Genomic DNA, 14,654 nt, shown 5'->3' on the forward strand with positions numbered 1-14,654 from the left:
ATTTCCTGGAAAGTATTACCAACCAGAAGGAGTAAACTATGATAAGGGCTGAGGTTCAGCAGCTCTTGCACAGCAGCAGGTATGCAACTATGAGGTATGGTCTGTTACAGATTGACCCTCAGATAAGGGGACAGCCTGGGGCTATCTTGTACCAACTGGGCCCTCTAGGCCATGGCAAAACAGCATTTCATGTAAAGAAAGGGGGGCAATTACTGCTTTCTTCATCCACCCAAAGGGAATGTAGCACTTGTAATAAGTTGTTTGCCACCATGACATAAAAATAAATAAATACGTGAATAAAAAGTAAAATGCAAGGAAAGCTTTAGTAGAAAAAGTAGCCAAGTGGTGCAGTTATGAAAGCATAGACAGTAAAAGGCATAACATAAATAAAATGAGAGGAAAACCAAAATTTATGGAGTAAACTTCCTGACTCTTCCAGGTCAACAAAGCAATTCAGTCACATGCGCAATTAGTCATAAATAATGGCAATCATAGTAACAAAAGATGTCTTTACATTAGGATTCTTCGTTACTTAGACTTTACACTTAGGTCTGACATTGGCTTCCTGAATACACATCAGTCTGAACTTTCATAAAGTTCTTAATAGTTCTGTTACAATTCTTCAATTTGCATTTCAAAAAATGTGCTATGGGAGTGAATACATTAATATCATCATTCCTAATCAGTGAATCTTCTGTACCTAATAGTGCATCAAAATGTAAGGGAGAATATATGAAACCTATTAACCTGTGAAACCTGAGGAACCTATGAGACTTAAGCTGGAAGAGTGCTAGAGATGTGCAGGACCTTCCAAACATTTCCTGATTTTTGTATTAATGGATTAGTAAACAAATAATAGGAGGAAGAAAAGGATCCACACAATGCTTTCAACATATTATCGAAAACATTGCACTTGTCTGCCATGTAGCAGCTGTAATTCAAATGAGATACTGGGGTCTGTAATATTGAGCACGTTATATAAATGGCATAATCAATTTGGTTATCTTTCTTTTGTGAATTAAAGTTTTAGCTATAGATAGTAAATGTTAAGAGCTTCTATTCAGCCATTTTTGGAAAATGACAGAATACAAAAGCCGCATGGTTACTTCAGATGGATGTTTTTCTTCAGGTTCTAGAAATGGGCACAAGAGGAACCCTTGACTTTCCTCTGTATGGCTAGGTCCTGGTGGTTACCCTTGATCAAACTCATGGAAAAGTAAAACTTCAGGAAGTTTTCCTGCACTCCTTGTGAAGGTAAGGAGATTTTCAAGAGGTTTGACTTCTGAATGATGGGTGACTGCTTCAAGCGTGAGTTGAGAGAATGTAATACTTTGTGTTGAGATGAACTGCTGAGATACAACTTGTAAACTAGCCAGCTGAAGATCAAATGGCAGAGAAAACTGACTAACTAAAATAGATGGGAAGAAACTTGGAGAGTTCTGTGTCTCATCACTGTGATTAAAAGGGCATCGGAGTGGAAAATGTTGGAAATAACTTCCATGACTTTGGCAAAAGAATGTTGTATAACACCACCTTCTTACTTTTGTTGGTATAATGGTGGATTAATTAAAAAAGGGTTCATAAAAAAAGTAAAAGAGAACTGTAAATAAGGAGATAATAAAATCAGTTGGGTTGGAAAGGACCTGTAAAGATCATCTAGTCCTATCCCCCTGCAGTGAGCAGGGACATCTTCAACTGGATCAGGTTGCTGAGTCTCATCCAACATGACCTTGAACATTTCCAGGGATGAGGCTTCTACCACCTCTCTGGACAACCTGTTCCAGCCTTTCACCACCCTCATTGTAAACAATTTCTTCCTTACATCTAGTCTAAGTCTACCCTCTTTTAGTTTAACACCATTATCCCTTGTACTGTTGCAACAGACTCTGCTAAAATCTTTGTCCCCATCTTTCTTATAAACCTCTTTTAAGTATTGAAATACTGCAATAAGGTCTCTCCAGATCCTTCTCTTCTCCAGGCTGAACAACCCCAACTCTCCCAGCCTGTCCTCACAGGAGAGATGTTCCACCCCTCTGATAATTTTTGTGGCCCTCCTCTGGACTTGCTTCAGCAGGCTAGCTCCTTCATCTTTTTCCATGATCTTCCCCGGCACAGAGGTGAGGCTGAAAGATTGATAGTTCCCAGGGTCCTCCTTCCTTCCCTTTTTAAAAATGGATGCAATGTTTCCCTTTTTCCAGATACCTGGGACTTCGCCTAACTGCCATGATTTTTCAAATATCATTGAGAGTGACTTGGCAGCTACGTCAGCCAATTCCCTCAGGACTCTGGGATGCATCTCATCTGGTCCCATACAGTTACATATATTCAGGTTCCTCAGGTGATCACAAAACTGATTTTCTCTTACAGTTGGAGGGACTTGGCTCCCCCAGTCCCTGCCTTGTGGTTCAACTACTTGAGAGGTGTGGGAAGAGAGGTTGGCAGAGAAGACTGAGTTGAGTACCTCAGTCTTGTCCATTGTCACCACTTTGCCGGTTGTGTTCACCAGCAGGGATTGTACACTTTCTTTGACCTTCCTTTTGTGGCTCATACATTTGTAGAAGCCCATCTTATTATTCTTAGCACCCCTTGTCACATTCAGCTCCAGCTGTGCCTTGGCTTTCCTGACCCTATCCCCATACAACCAAGCTGCGTCCTTATACTCTTCGCAGAATACCTGTCCCTGTCCCTGCTTCCACTGCTTGTGCATTTCCTTATTGCCTTTTAATTTGACCAGCAACCCTTGACTCAGTCGTGCCAGTCTCTTGCCTTCCTTTCCTTATTTCTTATGCCTGGGGACTGAGAGCTCTTGTGCTTTACAGAAAGTATCCTTAAAGATCCGCCAGCTCTGTTCTGCTCCCTTGTCTCGGATAACCATTTCCCAGGGCGCCTTATTGACTCACTCCCTGAAGAGCTAGCAGCTTGTTTTCCTAAAATTCAGGGTCCTGATTTTACTCTTTGCCTGACCCATATCCCTCATGTCTGGGAACTCCGTCAGTGCATGATCACTGCAGCCCAGGCGGCCTCCAATCGCAATGTCACTGATTAGGTCACTTGTGTTGGTGACCATCAGGTCTAGTATCACCTCTCCTCTGGTAGGGTTGTTTATTACCTGGTTTAAGAAGTTATCCTCAATGTACTCCAGTAGTTTCCTGGATTACCAACTAGAATAAGATACTAAAATAACCAAGTAAATAATGAAGTATAGTCAAGTGGGGACCATTGTGTTATGAAATTGCAGAACAAGTATATATCTGGACTAGGGAACTCGAAACCTACTTATTATATGCGTGCACATTTTGTTCTCCTTCAGTCTGGCAAGGATATATGGGTTTTGATTAATTTACTATGTTTTTTGTTTTGTTTTTGGTTTTGTTTTTTTTTTTAATTACTGATCTTCGCAATGAGGATGCATGGATTATTTACTGTTCTGAGATACTACAGGAGATGTACTTAGGATCTGAGATCTGTCTGGTCCTCTGGGAATTAGTCGGACGATCTTATTAGATTCAGAGTCACTGCAGTAAGTCTAGAAATGTGCAGATGCTAAACATAATGCAGAATTTTAATTATTGTTTACAGTTAATTACAATGCTATTTTTGTTTGGTTTGCCTCCCTCTGGCATCTTCAGGTCCTAATTAATTCTTAACTGTGGGTGGTGGGATTAGGATTGGCAGCAACACACAACTCAAACAGCCCACCAGCACCTATGGCTGTATGTGCAGTAGTACAGCAGAAGCAAAGAGCGCATTCTTGAGAAGTTAGGTGAAGGTCGCTATTGTTCTTGCTGCCAAGATTATTTTTATCACATTGTCAACATACTTGTTAATGTACAAACATGCAGGTGAGATACAGAACACGTGGAACTCATAAAAAGGTGATGACTTTGTATACATGTGAAATTAGAGCACTGAAGATGGGCTACGTAGAAGAGAACTGAAGGGGAATGAGTGTTTGCTTGACCGATTAAGAAACTGGCTGGCACTGTTCCCTATGGTGAACTGCTTGATGATATTTATGACACTGATAAAGAAAATCTGTTAGCAAATATCATTAATTGATGTGGTCAAGGAGTGGCTTTTTGGCACATTTCTGTGGAGGTGGTATTTCAGGGGCATAACCAGATTGTGATTGAAGGGGTTTGGTTTGTTTTTTTATTCCTATAATGTTGCAGTTGTTTCAGAGTACAATGAGGTTTTCTGGCTTAGAAGTGCTGCTGTAATTGGTTTCTAGGGCTTTCTTGATTTGACCTAATTGGACATTTTGAAATGTTGCCAAAGTATGGGGTAGGATTTTGCCAGTTTTCCATCAATGACTAATAAAGCTCATTTGGAGGATCAATTAGAGTTCCAGAAAGAAGATTTTGAACTGGAATGGTTATAAAACAAATGAATGCTATTTTATTAATGGGCATTTTCAATGTTGAATGATGAAATCCAGCACTGTAATGAACAGTAAATACACGTTTTTCTTCTAGACAATCTCCTTCCTTAAAATGATTATCATGTTGTATTGGGAATTCTATCATCAGGGTGGAGAAGCTCTTTCATTCTGTTTTGTAATGACATGTTGGGAAAAAATCAAGTTATTTTCTAAAAAATCATTAGGCCATTTAAAGTGGTTTCAACAGGTAAGATTTCTTCAAAGGTTTATTTCCTCTTCACAGTGTGAAAAACTGTAAGTGCCAGCTTCCTAAAAAGTCTTTAGAAAGAACAAGTAACTTCTCTTGGTGTGTCTGAAGATCTACTGAACTGAAAAAAAATAAAGTGATAAGTTTGGAGGGAGGAAAGGCAGGCAGTGTATGCCATCATCACTTTCTAATTATCCTCAGCTCCTCCCAAAGCTCTTCTTTAACAAAGGTAATTTAAAAAGAGTGTATAAGTTGTTCAGCCTGTCTCTGTGCATTTCTAATTTGTTTATCGCCCTGGTGTGTGAATACAGATTTGGCAGATAGTTCTTTTTCTATAGTCAGAGGGCTGACTAGAGTGGATAAGTTAACAAGTAGGAAGTTCCTACATGTTGGAATTAGCTAGTTACCCATCTCTTCCATTACTTGTTTATTCATGTTTTGCTCATTCAGATGAATCCCAAAGAAAGGAGATACCCAGCTATTATGGTAATGCCAGTTTCTAATTTTTTCCAAGAGTTCACGGCCGTGGGTCTGAGTGCACCAGGTAGGATCTGTAGGTGTTTACATAATACTTGTCATTGCATTTGGGTTGTAATTAGCTTTTCAATTTTCATGCTATTGACTTTTGGCTGAGCAGGTAACTATAAGAAAGTATAGCACTGCCAGGTGCTATGCTATGACTTGCTACACTTTCTCTCTAGAAGTTAAAAAAGAGCTTTTACTGAAGTACTTTCCTCTGCAAAGATTTATGATGCTGGGTGACACTGCCACTCTGCTGCAGCACTTATATACAGGGGAAGGTCACTTGAAAAGCTAGAGTTTTGACTAAAGTTAGCAAGTCCTATAGAGAGGTTTTTCAAGCTGGCCTCCAAAGCATCTTCTGGGCTTCCTGGCAGATCAGGTTTTCTAGGGGAAGGCACTGCTTCTTTTTTCAGACACTATTAGCATAAGTATCACAACATGAAGCCCATAATCACACTCAGAAAATGCTCTCCTCTCATATGTCAGGCAAATCGTGTTTGAATTGGCATCTACTGAAATATGACTATTGGAACTGTACCAGCACTACGTATTACACAGAGCAAGTATATGTACTATGCTACGTGCTACACTTGGAGCAAAAAATGGAAACAGCCATTCTAAAATAATAGAACTATAGCGCTATACCATTATAGCATTTCTTCTAGCATCACAGTAATGTTTCTCTTCCATACCTTTGAAGAGAACTTAGGAACCAAAATTATTGAACGAAAACTCCATGCATGTCTCTGAATTATACCAGAAATCCAGCTATCTAGAATGAAGAGGATGAAGTGGTCCCAGTAACTTCATGTTTTAGGCCTGCTAGAATAAAGCTTAGCAAAATACTTTTAAAGCGAGAAAAGGAGAATGAATGGAAAGATGATAGTGCATTATTTTACTGTTTTCACTTACTCAAATGAGCAGATGTCCTCGTCTTTTCCAAAGAAGAGATACCAAGCTTCCACATTCTGTTCTGAGGTTAGTAGAAAGGTAGAAACTCAATTCCTAGTTTTTGTGACTTTTACTCAGAGTTGCAGGTTGCTCCATGGCATGCCTATGTTTCTTGCTATGTTTTCCATAGTAATGCTCACTTATGAAGAACAAGTTGATTTAGAATATGACGAGCTGCATGTTCTCTCAATTAATACACCCACCCACCTGGTACCGAACTCCATATGGTCTTACATTAGGAATGAGATAACTTGCAAAGCTCTTGCTTCTGTCAGGCCTCTGAAAAAAGTCAAGCCTTTCCCAACTGGGTTTTAACTTTCCCTCAGAGTAACCCAGTTATAATTATTCTGACTGCAGGAGCCTGTCCAAGCCCTAATCTTTTAACTGAAACCATAGTGGTTTGGTTTCAATAGGACTTCTAGACATCTTCTCACTCTACCTTCTGTCAGAGCTGCATTCACTCTTGCTTTGATTCTTCTTGAAAGAGATGTCCCTTATCCACCACTGAAAAGGAATTGTGTGCAAAGCCTTTGGTGCTCTCACACCATTTCAAACTGGAGACTTTTCTGCAAGTCATTTAAATGCCATTTCTTCTTGTCTGATGGGCAGTCCTTTTACCTTTGTGCCCATCTCACCCTTTCCCCATCCCATTTATTATGAAGGAAAAATCTACAGGTAATTTCTGAACTAAAGTAGACTGTAATTTGTCATCTACTTTTGCCATTAATATTAATTTATTCATGTGGAGTTGCTTCTGCTGTGTGTTTATGGAACTGTAGGCCCACCATCTTTTTATGAGATTTGGAGCCACAGATCTAAAAAAAATCTATCACAGGTGGCAGCATAGTATGACAAAAATGGCCTTGATCACATCTTCAGAGAATAAGAAGCATGAACTACCATTTTTGTTTACTCCTGTAGCCCATCTAGCCTGGTCATCTTTGACTGACTCTTACGAGTAGAGGATTCCTGCAGAAAGGCTGGAAGAACTAGGACAAGTATAGGATGTCCTAATTTCTGGCATCCAGAGGTTATGGGAATTTCCTGAGCCAGAGATTTCACTGGATTGCATCATCATGTTTACTAGCCACTGATAGACTTACCGACCATAAATTGTTGGATCCATTTTGAATGTTTTTGAGCCTCCACATCATCCTTTGATGACAGTCCAAATAGCCTTTTTTTTAGCAAAACAGTTTTTTGCAATAAAAATGAGAATATGCACAAATTCCTACTTAGTATAGAATCCTGCTTCAGTGTAGGAGGGCTAAGATTCTTTTCTCTAATACTTTGTTGTTGTAATTTAGAAACACAGATCTTAAAAATAATTTTTCGTGGCAATGTAATCTTGCTGTTTTTCTTTCAGTTCGGTTTTTTTTTTGCCTTTGTTCATTTGGTTTTGTGGACCAAGCACTAATGTCCTGTGCATCCCTGTATAATTTGAAAAAAACTCCCTGCTGTTTTTGGATGGAAGATCAAAACTGTATGTGAACTGTGCATCAGAGGTTAGATTGTGCCTATAGGTTTGTTTCTTTTTTGCCTTCCTTCTTGTTATTTATTTTTCTTTCATATTTGTCTTGATTTTCATTCATTTCTCTACTGTTGTCACAATCTGCTGTGGTTGCCCTTGAATTCTGATGGCAGAATGGAATTAGAGCTCTGTGCAAAACCGAAGTATTATTATATTAGGTTATTTTTAGATTTCCCAGAAATCTTGAAACAGACATATATTACACTGTATGGTAAAATGGAAATCAAAGAGGAAAAAAATTAAACAGTATATAGTATTAGTGGTTTATATCAGGAAATGGATGTTTGCCCTAGGCAAAGACTAGGGGATGTTGGCCAAATACCTTCAGTTAGCACCAAAAGGTTTTGAGGTCTTTCATGGCACTTAGAGAAGATTGGCCTCAGCTATCATTAATAATAAATGGAAATTAATCTAAAGTATTTGTATTCACATACTGCTCAGTAGTTTTGTTGTGTATAAAAACTGGTTATCCATGGTTTAAAGAGGGACCCACACAGGATGCTTTCCTGCTGTGGTGCCTCACTACCGGTAGTCTAAAATATGAAAAGGGACATGTATGCTTCCTGATTTCCACACTCCTTGTAGAGTTTTTAATATAAAATGGTTCGATTCCTCTATGTGTGCCACAAGGGAAGGTTTTCATTTAATTAGCAGTCTCCAGAGTGATCTTAAACTACTGACACTTTGTGCTGCTTTACCATAACTGTTTGCATCTTCTATCAGCACTTTCCCATACGCTGCAGTACATGCTCGTTCAGAGAACTGAGAAAATAAGAAACCTGATAAATTACAAATAATAAGAAAACCTGCATGTTTCATACGACCTTCCTTCAGAAAGTGATTAGGGGCTCCTCTGTCCACCAGATAAAGTGTGCTAGGTGGTCACGTCATTCAGCTGCTTCCCTAGCTTGCGTTTCATTGCCTGTGCTATTGCCTGCTTGCATATAAACAAATTACTAACACCTCTCCTCAAAAAAGAACAGATGAAGTGTGTAATTCTTCTGAGAAAAACACAAAGTCATTTGTATCCGAACTGATTTGCCAAGCAGCCACTCTAAAATCAAAGATCTATAGGGAATAATCTAGCAAAAGGACCAGTAATGAGGAAATCTGCCAATCGATGGGAGATGCAAGATGTCCGTTACAATTAGAAAGCCCAGCTGAACTAAAGTTCTCCCCTGCCTGCCGATCCCCAAAGGATGAAAGCCAGACAAAATATACTTAGGAGGAAAGGTAAATTGAAAGCAATAAAGGATAACAAGCTGAAAATCACTGAGGTACCAAGTTGTATCTGTGTTACAATGTGAAAGAAAAAATACTGTTTCATTGACGAGACCCTTATGCCCTGAAAGATGTACAGATTCTCTTTCAGCTCATCTCAGTGCTGGATTACATCCCATGCACTCTTGGTCCAGCTCTTGGTCATTTGATGAGGTCACTCTTTAAGGAAGTTTCTGACTTCTGTATTTGTGAACAAAGTCATGGCCCATGGGTAACTGACGCAGTGGGAGCTCATGGCTGTAGATGACCCGAACCTCTGTTCTCAGGGAGAAGGAAAATGTTGTCCTGGCTGTACAAGCTTTGTGCTTCCTCCCTCCACTCCTCCTTCCCTCTTTAGTGCCCACTCCAGGTCAGGAAGTACAGATAATATAGGGCCTCAGAGGCATTTCTACATGCCCTGTAGTTGTACTAAATCCCTGTCTCATGGTCTCTGTGTAAGAAAAGCGTTTATGTGAATGCATGGTAGACACAGCACATCCCTGATAGCAATAAGGAAAACAGAGATTCCCTCAAATTCCTGAAGGGAACAAAAGGACTTCTTTTTCTCCCAGGTGGGACTGGCATTTCAGGCATTGGTGTCAGCCATTGATAGCGAAAAAGTCATAGACGGCTTAGCGTCCTGGCCTGCCTATATCTGGGTCTGTCTGCTCCGCTAGTGTCCATATCACACCACCATGTGTGGGACCTGGGGACCTGTATTGCCCTAAATTCAACTCCTTGACTTGTTACTAAAATGCTGTTGAGTTCCCCCCTGTTCCTTCTGCGCTTCTGCCCTTCTGCGCACAGGGGACTTACAGTCCATGTGGTGTATCATCTTCTGGTCAAGCTGATGAAAGGGAGGGGGTGTTCACCAGAGGACTTGGGAGATCTGTCCTCATGTTAAAGCACAAAGTAGGTGGCTAGAGAAGCACCTTGAGATACTCTTGATGTATCTCGTCTTAATGATGCTTTGTCTGTTGCATGGAGCTGGCATACTACAAAGCCGTACCTCTCCAGTATCCACAAATATTTGCCATTGCCGTCAGTGAATGGTGTTAGGGATTGGTTTCATGCAAGTAGGATGATGACACATTTTAAGGCTCTCATTCTCACCATCACATGACTTTGTGTCCCTGCATTTTAGTCATTTCAGAGCAGTGCATCACCACCCCACTGGCTCATGCTGTGCTCTGTGTTTAGCAGCACATATTTATGACATGGGGAGTGAAGAATGAAGTTTAACTCATGTCCTTAACTAACCCGTAAGTGAGGGATTAACTGCCTACTGCATTCTTTTAACAAGTATTAATCACTGAACATTATTCTCATTTTTTTGAAAAGTCTTTTCCTTCCTTAGCATATCATACACATCTTGGTTTGAAACCATGGCCTTTGAGGGGCTGCTGATACATTAGTCACCCCGCTGTTATCTTTGGCCTGACAAGGCACCCATTCTGTTACTTTCTGGGTGAAGGCAAAACTCCATGTTGATGTGCTACAGCTTAGTTATCGAGGTTCGCTTTCACTTCACAAACCTGTTTCCTGGCTGTGGTAGAGTTAAAAAAATAATTACAAGTTTTTCAAAGGATCACCCACATACACATGGTATGAGAGCTCTTTTCTTTGTTGGTTTCATTTTATTTGTATATGACTCACTCTTGGCAAAATGAGTGAGCCTCATGAGCCTGTAAAAATTCTGTTTGGATTAAATGATTTGCATTAAATGATTTATAACTGCAAGAGGGTTTAATATTCCTGTAATTCCTTAAGGAAAAACAAACCGATCTTATTCTTTCAAGTAGCTATTGCTTTCACTCCTGTTACTTCAGACGCCATCTTCCTCGCTCAAGCTGATAGCTGTTAACGAGACTCTGGGTACTTCTTCCTTGCTTTCCCTGCCTCATGAATTAGAGATGGGTGGCAAGGATGCACTGTCATCCTTTTCCTAGCTCATTCTTCAGAGCTTGACTGAAGGCCAGGGAACGCACGGCCTTCCGAAAGTGCCTGCCATGCTGTGGGCAAGAAGCGGCATTTCTGCTGGGCTGAGGGATGGCAGTGGGGTTTCCAAGAGTCAATATCCCACTGTTTTACAGGCTGGAGGTCCATCAGCCTTCATTTTCTCGTTGGAGTGGGTGTGCTGCTTATAGTCCACCTCATCCCTGCTGCCTCCTGCCTGGGTCGGCTGTCTGCAGGGCTGGTTGTTTGCCGACCTGCCCTCATCCCCAGCCCTAGGGTTGGGCTGGCTCCCCACATCCAGAGATGAAGGGGCAAAGGGAGAGACCCCACCAGGCGTCCCTGCAGAGATGGGACCTCCAGTCATGGGTGGGAGGACCTCCTCCATGGGTGATGGAGGCCTCGTGGTGTGGCGTGTCTGCCAAAGCCTATCTGGGAAAGGCACACAGTCAGTAACTGGGGCAGCAGAAGGTGCCATAGAAAAGATCTCTGACTCTGTGTGGGTGCAAAGCTGTGGCTGGCCTGGGTGCCAGCTTCCAGAGGCTGGGGCACAACTGCTGTGCCTGCGGGAAAGTTGCTAATGGGGGGACGCTGCCTTCAGCCTCTGGCCACGGCGGAGCCCTCCTCCTCCTCCCTTTGCCCATGCCTGTCCATCAGGGTGTTCCATGGCTGCATGTTGTGGTGTTACCACCGTGGGATTTTAATTGCCATGGCAGAGGGGCACAGCGGGTCCCCCCACAGCCTCGTCCCCGTAGCCCTATTCCTGTCCCCCACAGCCCTGTCCCCCTAGCCCTGTCCCTGTCCCTGTCCCCAGAGCCCCATCCCCGCAGCCCACAGCTCCGTCCCCGTAGCCCTGTCACTGTCCCCAGAGCCCCATCCCTGCAGCCCTGTCCCAGTCCCTATCCCCACAGCCCCATCCCCACAGCCCCATCCCCGCAGCCCCATCCCCGCAGCCCCATCCCCGCAGCCCTGTCCCTGTCCCCAGAGCCCCATCCCCGCAGCCCTGTCCCTGTCCCCAGAGCCCCGTCCCCGCAGCTCTGTCCCTGTCCCCACAGCCCCATCCCCACAGCCCGCAGCCCTGTTTCTGTCCCCACAGCCCCGTCGCCGCAGCCCTGCCCTGTTCCCGTAGCCCTGTCCGCGCAGTCCCGTCCCTCTCCCCGCAGCCGCCGCCCGTGCCCCGGAGGCGCAGGGTGCCTCGGCGGCGCTCCGGGGCTCGCCCTGTCCGGGCACCGCCCGCGTTGTCGGGTCGCGGCGCTGCCCTGGGGGGGTTCCCGGCCGCCTGCGGGCGCCCGGCCCAGCGGCGCTACAAGTGGCCGCCGGGGGCGGCTTCAGCTGCGGCTCCGCCGCGGTTCCCCTCCGATCCAGCGACCCCCTCTCCGCGGGCAGAGGGGCTGCACGGTGGGGCGCAGAGGGTCCGAGGAGCGCAAGGGCTGTGCGGGGCGGAGGTGCTGCTGCGCGGAGGGGCTGGACGGTGTGGTGCGGGGGGGCTGCTCGGCGCGGGGGGTCCGCGGAGCGCAGGGTCTGCGGGGCGCGTTGCGTAACGCCGGCTCCGGTCGGGGCGGCGCGGAGGCGCGGCGGGGCGGGTCGCCGCGGCCGGAGGTGAGCGGCGGCGGCGGCAGTGGCGGGGCGGGCGGGGCGCAGCGTGTGCGCGGCCCCGCGGGAGGCGGCGCGGGCGGGGGGAATCCAGGTCACGTCCGCAGGCAGACGGCGGCCGGCGGGAGGGACACGCACCGCGCCGCGCCCGGGCGGGCGGGCAGCTCCGCTCCCCCGGTGAGTGACCTCGGGCCCCCCCCGGTCCCGGGAGAGGCTGCGGGGTGGGGGAGGCAAGCAGCGCTCGGCGGGCGCTCGCTCTGTTTAGCCCGCGAGGGGTCCGGAGATGGGATGAGGTGGGGTGCGATGCGATGCGATGGGGTAGGATGCGGTGGGGTGGGATGGGATTATCGGTATCCGCCGGTGCTCGGCACCGCGGGGGTTCGCGGTGTGCGTGTCCGCCGGCGTTTCCTTATTTATTGCTGTTGGCAGCGCAGGCGGCGTTTCCCCGTTAAAGAGTTTATCCATTGAAGTTTTTTATTTGACTTCGTAAAGCAGCAGCAGCAGCGACGAGAGAAATCCGCGGAGTTAAAAAGCCAAACGTGTTAATTGTTAACTAAATATAGAAGGGGAAGGCTTGAAAAACGGCTGTGGGTGGATTGATCAGGCAGCGTATAAAAGGGAAAGGGAAAACTTGTCAACCGTAAGGAGCCATTTGCTGGGAGAGGGAAATCGCACCTGTTCTGGTGAGCGGCAGGAGCCCGGTACACCCCTGATCCCCAAGAAACCTCGTTTGCACCCTGTGATCCAGGCGGTGGAAGGAGAAACACAGGTTAAAAATACTGGAATAAATACCGTCTCTGGCTCAGGAGGACGAATGAGACTTTTATACTCTTCAGTATATGCATCTTCCTATTATTATTTTAGCTTAAGACGGGATTCATACATTCAAAGCGAGCCATCTGCTAGTTATAGCAATATATTTAGCATTTATTTACAAAACTTAGTCTGCCGTAAATATGTGTTTGCATAATTGATAGACTGTGATCTTGTTATAAAATAGTTTGTTTTCCTTTTACAGTTCAGTACTGCTTGTGTGTTGAGACAGTTTACTAGATTTTCTGGTTCCTGTTTTCCCTGCTCTGACTAATAAATAAACGTTTGATAGAGGAAAAAAAAAAAACAAACCCCAAACCTAAAGCAAAACTACACAGAGCCAAGTTCTTTATAGGAAATTTCTGTAGTAAAAAGATAATTTTCAGGAGATTTTATCATAGTCAATGCAATTGCAGTGCAATGAGCTGTATTGCCCTGCAGCTTGAGTTGTCTCTTACTTTGGACTGTAAATAATATAGCTGTTGAAATATATATCCTTTTTTAAAGTGAAGACGCTGGACTAAGTTCCTGGAAGGTGTAGCCCTTCGATTTTTCACAGAACAGCTACATAAGGCACAATAACAAGAAAAGTTTTGTGAAATTGGATATGCCTGTTTCCCTCCTCACAAGACTTCTTTTTATCTTTTCTACTAACTGGCTCAAAATCACTCGCTGTTTCAGTCCTGAGACCCTTAAATTAGTCTCAGCCTTCTTTCAGTTTATTTGAATTTGTGACCTTTGGATGAGCTGGTGTGTTCCATTGTTACTTGCTAATGATGGAATAATCTAGTCCTGACGAACCAGTTGTGAAACTGAGGGTGCTGCTGCCGGATGGTCCCAGGGAAATTTAAACATCCTATTGCTCCGTGTTGGGAGAGGGAGGATTTAGCTGTGGTTTGCATTGGCTTTTAACTGTGTGGACTGATGTTCAGAGCTGAAAGGGCTCAATCAAAGTCTGTTAGAGTAGATGGAAAATCTCCCATTGGTTTTTAGTGGTTTTGGATCAAGTCTTGTATGAGCTAATGTTGAGCACATCATGGCTACTCCAAATTGTTCAGTGCTTTTGAAATTCTTCGCATTTCCAAGTCATTATGTAAAATGAGATTTACCCTGCTGTCTCCTTCTCCTGTGTGGGAATGTTCTTTTGCTGAGCAGAAAGCGGTGATGTTGGTTTTGTTCACTCTTTTACGCACCACAGCGTTAGTTTTATTATCTGATCATAATTTTATTATCTGCTCATTTCCTGCTATGTGTGGACAACTTGTGTGCTTTTTTCAAATTCCCCTCAAATGGGGGATTTTCCAAAGAATTTACAGCAGTGGGACATCTGAAGTTGTGAGATGTGATTTCTCTGATGCGCATATTGTACTTCCCTTGTTCAGTATCTGGTCATTTAATGATTG

General features: G+C 44.2%; 1 protein-coding gene across 7 annotated transcripts in view; it reads left to right on the forward strand.

Moving 5' to 3' along the window:
• The window catches only part of THRB (thyroid hormone receptor beta), a 176,182-nt gene that overhangs the window by 2,617 nt on the left and 158,911 nt on the right, over positions 1–14,654 (forward strand). For 3 of the 7 annotated variants that reach the window (XM_054058196.1, XM_054058193.1, XM_054058198.1), the window contains exon 2: positions 1,130–1,254. The exons of 1 other annotated variant lie outside the window; for it this stretch is intronic. The gene's annotated coding sequence lies outside the window, so the exon portion shown is untranslated. Of the gene's footprint in view, positions 1–1,129; positions 1,255–12,499; positions 12,616–14,654 lie in introns of those variants that run through there. 3 more of the 7 variants (XM_054058192.1, XM_054058199.1, XM_054058197.1) reach the window with 3 other exon arrangements.

Source organism: Cuculus canorus, chromosome 2, assembly GCF_017976375.1.
Source record: "Cuculus canorus isolate bCucCan1 chromosome 2, bCucCan1.pri, whole genome shotgun sequence".
In the NCBI taxonomy this organism is placed as follows: domain Eukaryota; kingdom Metazoa; phylum Chordata; class Aves; order Cuculiformes; family Cuculidae; genus Cuculus; species Cuculus canorus.